General features: G+C 40.8%; 1 protein-coding gene across 1 annotated transcript in view; it reads right to left on the bottom strand.

The window, feature by feature from the left end:
* Positions 1–12,087, bottom strand: part of CAP2 (cyclase associated actin cytoskeleton regulatory protein 2) — a 161,180-nt gene extending 149,093 nt beyond the window's left edge. Inside the window, exon 1 of the mRNA XM_059688708.1 lies at positions 11,738–12,087. The gene's annotated coding sequence lies outside the window, so the exon portion shown is untranslated. The remainder of the gene's footprint in view (positions 1–11,737) is intronic.
* Positions 12,088–12,289: the final 202 nt, after the last annotated feature.

Below are 12,289 nucleotides of genomic sequence, written 5' to 3'. Positions count from 1 at the left end.
GTTCTACATTTCCATTTATATGAATATCTAGGAAAAGCAGATCTGTAGAGACAAAAAATAGATTAGGGGTTGCCTAGGGCTGGAAACAGGAAAGGAGAGTGACTTTAAATGGACACAAAGTTTCTATTTGAAGTAATGGAAATGATTTAAATTAGAATTGCGGTGGCAGTTGCACAGTGCTGTATATGTACTAAAAATTACTGAATTGTGCATGTAAAATGGGTGAATAGCATGATATGCAAAATTTTAGCTCAATAAAGCATTTAAAATCAAATAAAAAATAAGTACTGTTCCTCTTTATAAAGGTACAGTTTAAAACCTATTATCTCTGATAACTTGATGCTCTCTTCTCTGAGCAAAGTGATAGATGGTAACTAAACTTAGCCAGAGACTGCTCTGAGAGGCCACACTCCTCTCTCCTGGAACTAGTTGTAGGGGTCAAGATAGGGGACAGAAAAGAGTGGCAGTTCTCACTGTTCCTCTCTCTCCTGTGCATCAGAATCACTGGGAAGGGTTGGGCCTTAAATGCAGATTCCTAAGCCCCACACTCAGCTATACAATTCAGTGGTCCTGGGTATTGCTAGGAATCTGCATCTTTAATAAGTACAATATGAGGCCCCTCACTTTGAGAAGCCCTGCAATAGAAGAGTGTAATATGGGAGCATGTGGGAAGGGTCAAGAAATGAAGTACTCAACTGAGCCCTGGGAAGTAGGAGACTACTAAAGTTTGAATAGGAACTAAACTAAATCTCAAAGGATGAGGAGGTGTTGTTCAGAGGAAAGGTAAGTAAAGGTGTTCCTGAGCTTATGGCCAGTTTGTGCAAAGACATAGAGACAGTACAGCCAGAAAATATTTATTGAACATTGACTATGTGCCAGGAGCTTTCTAAGAAAGCAGGAGAAAGAGGAGCTTGTTGGGGAGTTAGAAAGAGTGTTTGATAAAGCTGGAAAGGGACCTGGGGAATTACTGCCATGATGACAGCGGATGGAAGATCTGAGAGATGTATAAAATAGGTAAAGTCTGAGAAAGGATTAAATGGGATCAGGAGGGAAATGCAGAAGGTGGGATTTCTTAGATGTCTTGCTCTGTGGTAGGGTGGTGTCGATCAAAACAGGGATAGGGAATGGAGGTGGGTAATGAAGAGAAGCAGTTTTGGACCTGTGAGTTTCAAGTGCCTAGGGTGATAGTGAGAGGATAGCTGGCAGCTGCAAATAGGAACCTAAAGTCCAGGGGACTTCTGGAATGGAATTATAAGTATAACCTACCTAATAGTAATAACTGCCCCAGACTCTATGGAAGATTAAAGGAGACTGTGAACTATAAGTGATGCCTAAGTGTTGTAATTTATCCGTGAATGCTCCACAGCACTCATCATCATGATCTGTCCCGAGTGCTCAACCTGTGAACTATTATAGAGTGTATTACCACCTCTCCTATTCCCAAACACAACAACCCTAACATTTCACACACCACTCATCCAAGACCATGCCATAGAACAGGGGTGGGGAACCTTTTTTCTTCCAAGGGCCGTTTGGATATTTATAGCATCATTCATGGGCCATACAGAATTATCAACTTAAAAATTAGTCTGCTATATTTGGTCAAACATTTAATTAACTCACCCCGAATGCCTTGCCAGGGCCAGGCTAAATGATTTCGTGAGCCTTATACGGCCCTCGGGACAGACATTCTCCACTCCTGACATAGAACAAAGAAACTACAGAAATGCTATTGACTGAAAGCATAAAGGGGAAAGCATTTTTTTATGGTCAGTTATTTCTCTTAGCATAACTAGAAGTATTTTACTTCATTAAATCTTGTCTTTCAGTGTTAAGACTGCCATGTTCTCTCTTGACTAATAAAGGTAAGAAGGTTTGTTGAAATTCTTCCTAATCTCAACATTCTGGCACTCACTGTAAAATTTATATACAATTGAATAATAGATTCAGCAGCTCTCTTAAAAGAAAAGCTGTAAGGATCACTTCTTAAGTGCTGGGCCAGATTTGTGCATGGATATTTTCAACAAATGTGACTGTGATCATTTGACTTAAAGTAGCCAGGTGATGGATTTGGCCCAGGCACTCTCCTCCAACCCCCTTTTCTTCTTCATGTGTCTCCAGCCTCTGGGTCTCCTTTCAGACTTGACTTTGATTTATTAGGAGTGACAAAATCAGTTTTCAAATAGAGCTGTGAGCCATCAAAGAACTAGAGGTTCTTCTTTTTTGCTCTTTAGACCTGACAGCCCCAAAAGAATGGGAAACAGATAAAGGGCAAGATGAAAAGAAAAAAATGGCAGGGTGTAGGGAAAACAGAGGGGGAAAGGAGGAGGAAACTACCAGTGACATCTTGAAGGTATAAGCCTACTGTAGCCTGTCTCTAAATTATATTCAAAATGCAAAAAGCAACTCCCCGACTCTGAAAGATAAACATTAGCAAGTGAATTGAGGAGAGCAACCAAACTTGAAAACAGGGCCCATTTTGGGCTATGTTTTGGGGCTTTTCTTTTTCTCTCCAGAGTTGGCCCAAAGGTTGGACCTGTGCAGGAGGTGCGGGCAAGAAAATCTTCCAGAGAACCCTCCTCTTTTTGGCCAGAAGACCTGGAAAGGAGGCCGCTGTAAATTGAAGAATGTGAGGAAAAGAGCAGGTTTTTCCCATTTTTTTCTTCTTTGAGTATCCACAGTCACAGAATTGTGTGGCATAAGCAGCTAAAAATTTCTGCAAAAGAAACCTAGTCTTATTGCTAAAGAGCGGGGGTGGGGGGTTGAGGGGAAAGAACCCTTGTGGTTCAAAGAGTGTGGGAGAATCCCTGTTATTTTTTCTCTCTCATTTTTCTCTCAGGGCTTTGCCTTGAGGGTGATTCTAGTCTATACTGCAGCGCCGTGAGCAACTAGAACTTTAAGAGAAACCAAACATTTCTGGCAGAAGATCAGGAAAAATTGGTTCTTAAGGAAGAGAAGAGCGTGGGAGGAATCCCAGAGGAGATAACTGAAGAAGGGGATCCCCTGATTGTATGCATGGAGTGCAGGCCATGGTTTCTCCCCTGGGCTGTGCAGATGTGGGGCAGACCCAATGGCTTTGAGAACTGAACCATGATATGAGTCCCAGTCTAAGCCCTAATGTATGCTTCCATGAGACCCAAAGCAGCACAGCAAAAGCTTTGAAAAATGAACTAATGTTGGAGCCATTGCCCAAAGAATACAAGCCAGAACTGGATAAACTGCCTGATAAGACAAAAACATTGAGCATTTTAAAAGGATTCAGAGTCTCAGAACATAATATTCAAAATGTCAAGAATTCAATCCCAAAATGTCTGACATGCAAGGGACTGGGAAAATGTCATCATTTCTCAAGAGAAAAAACAATCAACAACTCCACAATGACACTATGTTGAAATTATCAGATTTACAGGAGCTATTTTAACTATGTTCCAGGTGATAAAGGTAAACACTCTTGAAATGATGGAAAGATCAAAATTCTCATAAGAGACACAGAACCAAAAAATACAATAACAATAAAAAACACAAATACACTGGATGAATTCAATGGCAGAACAGAGAAGTCAAAGGGAAGTGTCAGTGAACTTGATGATATAGATATTATCTAATTTAAAGAACAGAGAGGAGAAAAGATTGAACAACAACAACAACAACAAAATGAACAGAGCCTAAGAAGCCTGTGGGACAATATTAAAAGGTTTAATATTAATGTCATTGGAATCCCAGGTGAAGACAAAGAGATTTAGGCAGGAAACATATTTGAAGAAATATTTGCCCCAAATTTCCCATACATGGTGAAGGCTATCCATTTACAGATCCAAATGATAGTGCTATCTATCTGGTCCTTATACACATACATGCATACACACGTAATACCTTAAAGTGAGTGCCTCCAAAGGGAAGAACAAGAAAGATGAGCAAAGTGAAGATATAACTGCCTAAAAATAAATAAATAAAATGTGATGGGCCATCATCTCCTTTTAAGAGGTATCCCAAGTACCAAGACCTTTACTTCTAAATGTCTTTCCTAAATCTAACAGAACAATGAGTCATTAGAACTACGTCAGTCATTAAATTGGTTCATTTACCAATACTAAACTTACAGATGGCATTTACCATATGACAGACCCTTGATTTTTGGTCAGAAAACAGAGGCAGGATGAGCTACAAAGAGATTTTCCAATTTGTATATAACTTAAAAGATCTTTGTAAAACTCTCTTGCATATTTTTAGATAGGTATATAAAAACTTTCACCAAAATGTAAATAGTTGTGAAGAATGTAACTTCCAGCATTCTGCAAAAGTAAAACTATTTTATCACTAGCTGAAATATGTCCATTGAAATTCATCACCATTCATTTTAAAAGGATACATAAACAGGCTGCTCTTTGAAAGTCATAAATTTTGCATAATAACATTTTCTCCTTGAACTTATATTTCCATTCTTCTTCCCCCATAGAATTTTATCCTAGTTTTATGTATTTTATGCTTTAATGTCTTTTATTCAATACCCTATCATACTTTTTTCTGCATCAAAATATGTATATACACTTAATTTAAATCCAGTGGCAAAAAAAGTTCTTCTAGTTGTTACTGTTGTAACTATTATTTGAATGCAAATTATAAAAGTAATACAAATATGACAAATGTTGACACATAATTACTAAACGTAAATAAAAAGTAAATTTTATTGGAAACCCCTCTCTTTTTGAGAACTTTGATTTTTCAATTATTTCATGCATAAGGGGATGAATATTCATGTTATTAGAATGAGTAAAGATTGAAAACCAATTTGACTCAATTTTTGTTTTTATCAATGAAAATGCTAGGAATCTATTCACATAAATAAGGAGATAAGAATGAATGAGATTTTGTAACAGAAACATTACTCAATTCTTTGAATTCCTTCTGAGTTATATACTAAACATCACATGGTGATGAAATATCAAAAATTATTTTAACCATCAGTGGAAGGAAAAATTGGGGAAGACTGAAATTTAGTGAGTACCCTATCTATTCATCCATCTGGGTTATCTCAGCCATTCATGGTCTTTGCCTAAGCAATTCACAAATCTGTACACAGAGATGTGAACTTGTAGAAAACTTCTAGAGGAGTCAGTAATTATGTTCTATGGGAATGCAAATACATTTTATCATGTGGAAGTCCAATTGACTTCCCTCTCAAACTATGAAGAAGCCAGTGTTATATCTATTAAGTAAATTCATTTCAGCATTCTTATCAATGGTCCTCTTTGATTGTAGACTTTTCTGGCTCTCTTATTTTTAAATTTTTAAAATGTTTATTTTATTACTTGTATGAGAATCACGTTTCATCCTCTTTTAAATTTTTCCTTTAACATTAGTTTACAGTTTTATTAGAGTACCTTCATTGTTGTTGTTTTTTAAATCAAAGACTTAGAAAACATATGATTTGCAATGTCCAGGAAATATAATTATTGACTTTCTCATCTCCAAAACTGATATTCTGAAATGTCCTCCTTTTTTTGCCCTCCCCATTCCCTAGATTTTTACATTCTTGGACAATGCAATTTAATAAAATGGGTTAGAGATAGACCTTTTAGTAAAATGGACGAATAAGATAGGTTTGAGATAGGCCTTTCTTACATAAAATGAGAGAAAGGTGACTGTACATGTACCTTTGGAAGTCTCTGCATGTAGTTAATGTACATAGTTTGAAGAATGTAGGAAGCACAAAAATTAGTCCCAGCCTGGCCAGTGTGGTTCAGTAGTTGAGCATCGACCTATGAACCAGGAGGTCAAAGTACGATTCCCAGTTAGGGCACGCACCTGGGTTGCGGGCTCCATCTCCCGCATACAGGAGGCAGCCGATCAATGATTCTCTCATCATTGATGTTTCTATCTCTCTCCCTCTCCCTTCCTCTCTAAAATATATATATTATTTTATATATCCTCTCATATACATATACTTTTTAAAAATGAATTCCACCCCTCATTGCATACTACCTGGACTCATTTGCATTAACAAACCTCTTCTTAAAGTTTTCAATTACTGAAGAACTTAGATAATTGTCCACCTTCCATTCTGAGGGAAGAGGAGGCCTATGAAGGGAGAGGCCATTAGGAAGCAGGATGGAAGAAGGGGGTGCTGTCTACAGAAGGAACTTTGAACAACCAGAGGGTACCATGAGAGTACTAAGAAATGAAAAAGAAGAAGTGGATATGAAGAAAAAACAAGACTTCAAGCTTTAAAAATTTTGTCCAAATATATGCGAACCTACATTGTACCCCTGAAAATGTCTTGCTACAGATTCTAGCATGGTAGAAGATGATGCCAGGAAAAAGACGGCGTTTAGCCTAATGCCAAGCAACGAATTAGATAAACTCTTCCGTCAACCTACTAATGGGCCAAATATCTCAGCTTCCTGCCACTTGAGAGAGGTGAGCAGAAGCACCAGACTGTATTCATTAGGTGGAAAGACCAACCTTACATGACACTAGTCTATTACCTACACATTCTGGGCAATACAGAGGTTTCTAAACTCAGATTCCATAAAATGAACACCTCCAACTACATGTCAGACTACAATCAGACTGAAATATGCATTCACCACTATGAAGCCTATTTTACCTGGTTCTGAAAAATACGATTGGCCAGTGTTCTTAGTGTGGTCCAATGTGGCTGCTTCTTGTTACCTTAGAGTAAAATAACTGATTTGTCTCATCAGAATTCAGTGATTCTCCTCAGAATAAAACCTCCTAGAAACAAGGTTGGACCTAATGATGACGACCACCTAAGCAGATCCTTTGAGATCTATGTTCACAGCTTAGGTCATCTTCTGTTCTGTCTCAGATCAGATCCTTCACTGGTATTCATCTTTGTATCCCTTTTGCTTCTCACTGGACATATAACAGCCACTCGGTGTGGCGGAATGAATGAATAATCAGGGGATCCCAGAGTGTCTCTGGATTTCGATGGGGACTGATGCAAATCAACAAAGGTTATTTTCTCATGAAACTGAGTATAAGTACAGACACAAGACAAGGTCTGTCTTTGGTGTCTCCAGCATCTGGCTTCTCCAGGGACCATCATCCTCTTCAATACTGCCATCTATACCACTCCATTTCTACTTGCAGTCTCCCAGAATTCTCTGGCTCTTTATTATCCCTTTCTATCAAAACAAGAATAATTTTAGAGCAGATTTTCACACTGTAGAATGGCCCTTAAGTTCTGTTAGCTGGTGCTATGATTTCACTTATACGTGGTACCTAGAACAGGCAAATTCATAGAGACAGAAAGTAGAATGGTGGTTGCCAGGGGCTGAGGGAAGGGGAGAATAGAGGTTTATTATATAACTAGAGGACCGATGCATGAAATTCATGCAAGAGTAGGCCTTCCTTCCCCCGGGACCCGGGCTTCCCTCGCAGCCCCAGCTTTGTCCAGAAGGTCATCCAGAAGGACGTCTGGAAGGACGTCTGGAAGGACATTCAGTCTAATTAGCATTTTATTATTATAGATGGGGACAAAGTTTCAGTTAGGGATGATGAAGAAGTTCTGGAGATGATGCTGATTATTGCACAACTTTTAAAATGCACTTATTGCCACTGAATTTACAATTTAGAATGGTTAAAATGGAAAATTTTATGTTATGTATATTTTACCACAATAGAAAATAAACTTTAAAAAATCCCTTACAATGGCTTGTTCTGACCTGAGGGTGCTCCCCTACTTCCTAACTGGAAATATCCCGAATAAACTGTAAAAGCTCACAGCCTGAATCACAGCAGACCTACAAAGTGTCCAAGGCTAAAATTCCAGATTTCCAACTGGCTTGTTACCAGAATAACCAAACTGATCATGTTGGAACATTGGAGTACCCAGCAGGATACCATACAAGGAAAATGTTAGTGAAGATTAGTAAGCACTTACTAGTATGTACCTTGCTTAAAGTAATGTTCCTTTGATATAATAAAGTTGTCCTCTGTCCCATCCTAAACCCAGGGGATATATACCAGTAAGAGGATGGAGATGCTCATAAGTGATTGAGGTAAGTGGTCCTGCTGTGAAATTGTTGTAAAGTTTTAGATTAGTATTTTTCCATGCTTCTTAGGACATGAGAAAATAGATATTACAATTAGAATTTAAATAGGATGAGAAGTCAGGTTCTCATCTCTAGTTACTTTATCTTGGTTTGAGGGAGTGAATAAGCGGGGTAGATAGCATTTATCTATAAGTCAGGGGAAGAATCAACCTTTTGGGGGTCATTAAAATACAAGGCACATTCACATTCACATGGAAGAATTCTTGCACATGTGTGCTAAGACATGAGAAGAAAGTTTTCAAATTACACTTTGTAATAGCAAAAGACTCAACCCAAATGCCCATCAATAAGAGAATGGGTAAATAAAGTATGGAATACCTAACAATGAATACTATGTAGCTACATACAACAATTAGGATAATTCTTAAAAATATAATGTTGAATTTTTTAAAGTGAGAATATTATACATACCCTTTTTATAAATCAAACATAAGCAAACCAAAACAACATATTGTTTAGGAATACATACATATGTCATAAAACTGTCTTACAGTACAGGAATGATTAACACAAAATTCAGGATTGGGAAGGAATGGGAATGGCATAGGAGAAGCTCAGAAAGAAAGATGCAGCAGCATAGGTAATCTAGTCTTTTCTTCTAGCCTTCTGTTTATTTTCTTTATCAGTTTTATTGAGAGATAACGCACATAAGATAGAATTCACCCATCTGAAGTGTACAATTCAATGATATGTACAACCACCACTACGGTCGATTTTAGAACATTTTCATCAGCTCAAAAAGAAACCCTGTGCCCTTTAACTAACACCCTCCCTAACTCCAACCCTCAGCCCTAAGTAACCACTAGTCGATTTTCTGCCTCTATAGATTTCCCTGTTCTGAACATTTTCATATGAACAGAATTATACAATGTGTGGTATTTTGTGACTAGCTTCTTTCACTTAGGATAATGTTTTCAAGGTTCATACTCATTGTAGCATGTATCAGCACCCCATTCCTTTTTATGGGCAAATAATATCCCATTGTATGGATATAACCACATTTTATTTATCCATTCATTAGCTGATGAACATTTGGGTTGTTTCCACCTTTTGGCTATTATGAATAATGCTGCTATAAACATTTGAATATAGGATTTATGTGGACATATGCCTCCATTTCTCCATTTCTTTTGGATATATATATACTTGGAAAGAAATTGCTTTGTTATATGGTAACTCTGTTTAACTTTTAAGGCACTGTCAAATTGTTTTCCAAAGCAGTCATACCATTTGATATTCCCACCAGCAGTGTATAAGGCTTCCAATTCCTCCACATCCTCACCAACTGTCATTATCTGACTTTTGAATGTAGCCATCTGAATGGGTGTGAAGTGGTATCTCACTGTGGTTTTGATTGGCACTTTGCTGATGAATGAGGATGCCGAGCATCTGTTCAGGTGCTTATCGGTCATTTCTTTGGAGAAATGCCCATTCAGATCCTTTGACCATTTTTATTTTGGGTTATTTATCGTTTGATTATTGAGCTGTAAGAGCTCCCTCTATATTTTGGATACAAAGTCCTTATCAGATATATGATTTTAAAATACTTTCTTCCATTTTGGGAGTTATCTTTTTACAATTATCTAGTTCTTAAGTCCTAGTTTTAAAGCTGAGTGATGGGATCACAGGTGGTCATCTGAATGTAATGTTTGTAGCTTACATAAACTTAAAGTATTATTTTTATGTATGAAATATTACATAATTAATGAATTAAAGATGAAACCTTATGCATAAAGATGTCCATTAGGTAATATTCAAGACAAAACACTGTAATTCCCAAGATAAGTTAATGCTACTCTTGAAGACATTTAACTTAACTCTAGGTATGACTCTTAGGCACTAGAAGAATCTGGCTCATCAATCCTTTCAAAAGGTTCCTCTCCAAACTCTGTCACATGGGAGTAGCAAACTACTACCAACAGAACAAAACTCTCCCTCCCCTCCTGTTTTTGTCCCCTCCCCCCTCCCACCTCCTCGCCCAAGCTAAGGATGATTTTTACATTTTTAAATGTACTGGTGAAAATTATATGAACTTCAAATTTCAGTGTCCATAATAAAACAAAATGCAACCACACCATTCCTTTCCGTATTGCCTATGGCTGCTTTCAACTACAGTGGCACAGTTGAGTAATTATACTAAAGAGACCATGTGGCCAGCAAAGTCTACCATTGAGTCCTCTACTAAAAAAGCTTACCAAAATTCACACTTTGTTTGACTTCTCACTCAACAATGAGCAGCAAAAACGTTTTCCCACTAGCCAAGACCAACTTGACGGCCACCTTCATGATTCTTCATAGTCAATTTCTTTTTATCTTTATTTTAACAAATATTTATATGACACCTTGATTCTGATTTTATTAAGGATTTTTAGATTTGGGGTCCTTCCTTGCAAAATATGCAATTTCAAGAAGTCATGATCCAGCCACACTCAAGAAGTCATAATTGAATTCATTAGTTTAATTGAGTTCATTAGTTTAATAAACTTTTACGTCTGCACATTACGTGCCCTGAGTCAAATACTGTTCGGTGCTATAAGAACTACCAAAAGCCACCTTTGCCCTCAAGAGGCTTACAGTCTAATTAGACTCTTGTCACCATAAGAACAAGTTCCACAAAGATCACTTGGCTGTTGTAATCTTACATTAAGTGGCCTTAGATATTTTACCGGAGAATGCTAAGGCATGGTCCTTAAAGGAAAAGCAGTGGTTATTCGCGATAAAGAAATAGTGCTCTGCAAACAACTCTGGAAAACTAAGGTGCGTGTGGCCCATAGCTTCTGCTTTCCCACGGGTTCTTGATCGTTTTGCTAAGTGTTCACCTCCTTCCGCTTGGGCCGTTGGGACCTAATCAATATCTTAATGCAGACACCTGTATTTATTCATTGTCAAGAATGCATCAATTCAAGTATTGCTAAAACTTGCAGCCTGTTATTTATGATGAGAATAAAGGAAAGGTCATCCGCATATGTGATTTCAGCCCAAAAAGTGATGACAGCGCGACTGCGAGCAAGAACTACCCTTTCCCCAAAGTGGTCCGCGAGCCAGCGGTGAGGCGCCTTCTCCAAGCTGCCCCCCAACGCCTCCGTCGCCTTTGCATTTAAAGGTGACTCCTGGCCTCAGGTCAGGTTCCGCAGGGAAGCCGGGTCCGCTTTCCCCCCCGCACCTTCTGATCGAGATGGCTGCCGTCAGATCCAGCCCCGCGACAGCCCCCGACCCTCCCTAACCCGCACCCCCGCGAGGCGCAGAGCCCGGCGCGCGGACACCCGCAAAGTTTGACGAGCCTGGCGCGCCAGGCCGCCCCCGCCGCCCGCCCCGCCGCCAGCCCGCACCCGCCTCGCCAGGGCCCGGGCGCCCCGAGCAGGACGGCGGCGGCGGGGGCGGGGTGCGCGGCGGCGCTGACCCAGATGGGGCGGCCTCTCCCGCCCGCGCCCGCGCCCCGCGCAGGGGCCTGGAGCGTCCGGCCCGGCTCCCGCCCGCGTCCCCGCCCCGGGTCCCCGGCGTCCGGCCCCCACCGGCGCCCACACCGCCTCTCTTCCTCGCGTCCCGGCCCCCCTTACCCCACCCGTTCAGCGCAACTTCCGAGCGCCGGCCGCGGGCGCCCCCCGCACCTGCACCCGCGGCCCTCCCCGCCGAGGCCGCGCCCAGCGCTCCAGGATTACCTGCTGGGGCGTCCTGGGGTCTTGTCCCCGCGATGCCAAATCCGTGGCCCGCCACTCGCGACCTCCTCCCGTCAGCCCTCCTCCCCTCCTCCTCCCCTGAATGGGAGTTGGTGTCGGTCACGCTGCTGCCGGGGAGAGCCGCCGGCGGCTTCCGGGAGCTCCAAATACAGACAAGTCAAGGGGGAGAGAGAGGGAGCGCAAAGCCACGCGGGTGGGGAGTGGAAATAAAGGGGAGCAGAGCGGAGAGGGGGGTGGAGGGAAGGAGGGGCAGATGGGCCGTGGGAGAAAAGAGAGGGAGATGGGGAAGGAGAGGAGGGGAGACAGCCTGCCAAGCGCCAGGCTGGGAAAGCAATGAAGTCACCGCATCAGGCAGCATTGCAAAGGAGCCTGGAAAGATCCAGGACGCCCCTGGCTGAAGAAGCCACCGCTAGAGTGGACCTCATACTAGTAAGACCTGTGCATGGTCCCACAACCCGGTACATGGATAAAGACCCTGACAGGAGAGGGCCGGGACATCTAAGGCTTTAGGTAGACATCAAGTTTTAAAATGTA

The sequence above is a fragment of the Myotis daubentonii genome, chromosome 3 (genome assembly GCF_963259705.1).
Source record: "Myotis daubentonii chromosome 3, mMyoDau2.1, whole genome shotgun sequence".
NCBI classification, from domain to species: Eukaryota; Metazoa; Chordata; class Mammalia; order Chiroptera; family Vespertilionidae; genus Myotis; species Myotis daubentonii.
Note: the sequence above shows the minus strand (reverse complement) of the source record. Positions and strands in the feature narration are given on the sequence as shown.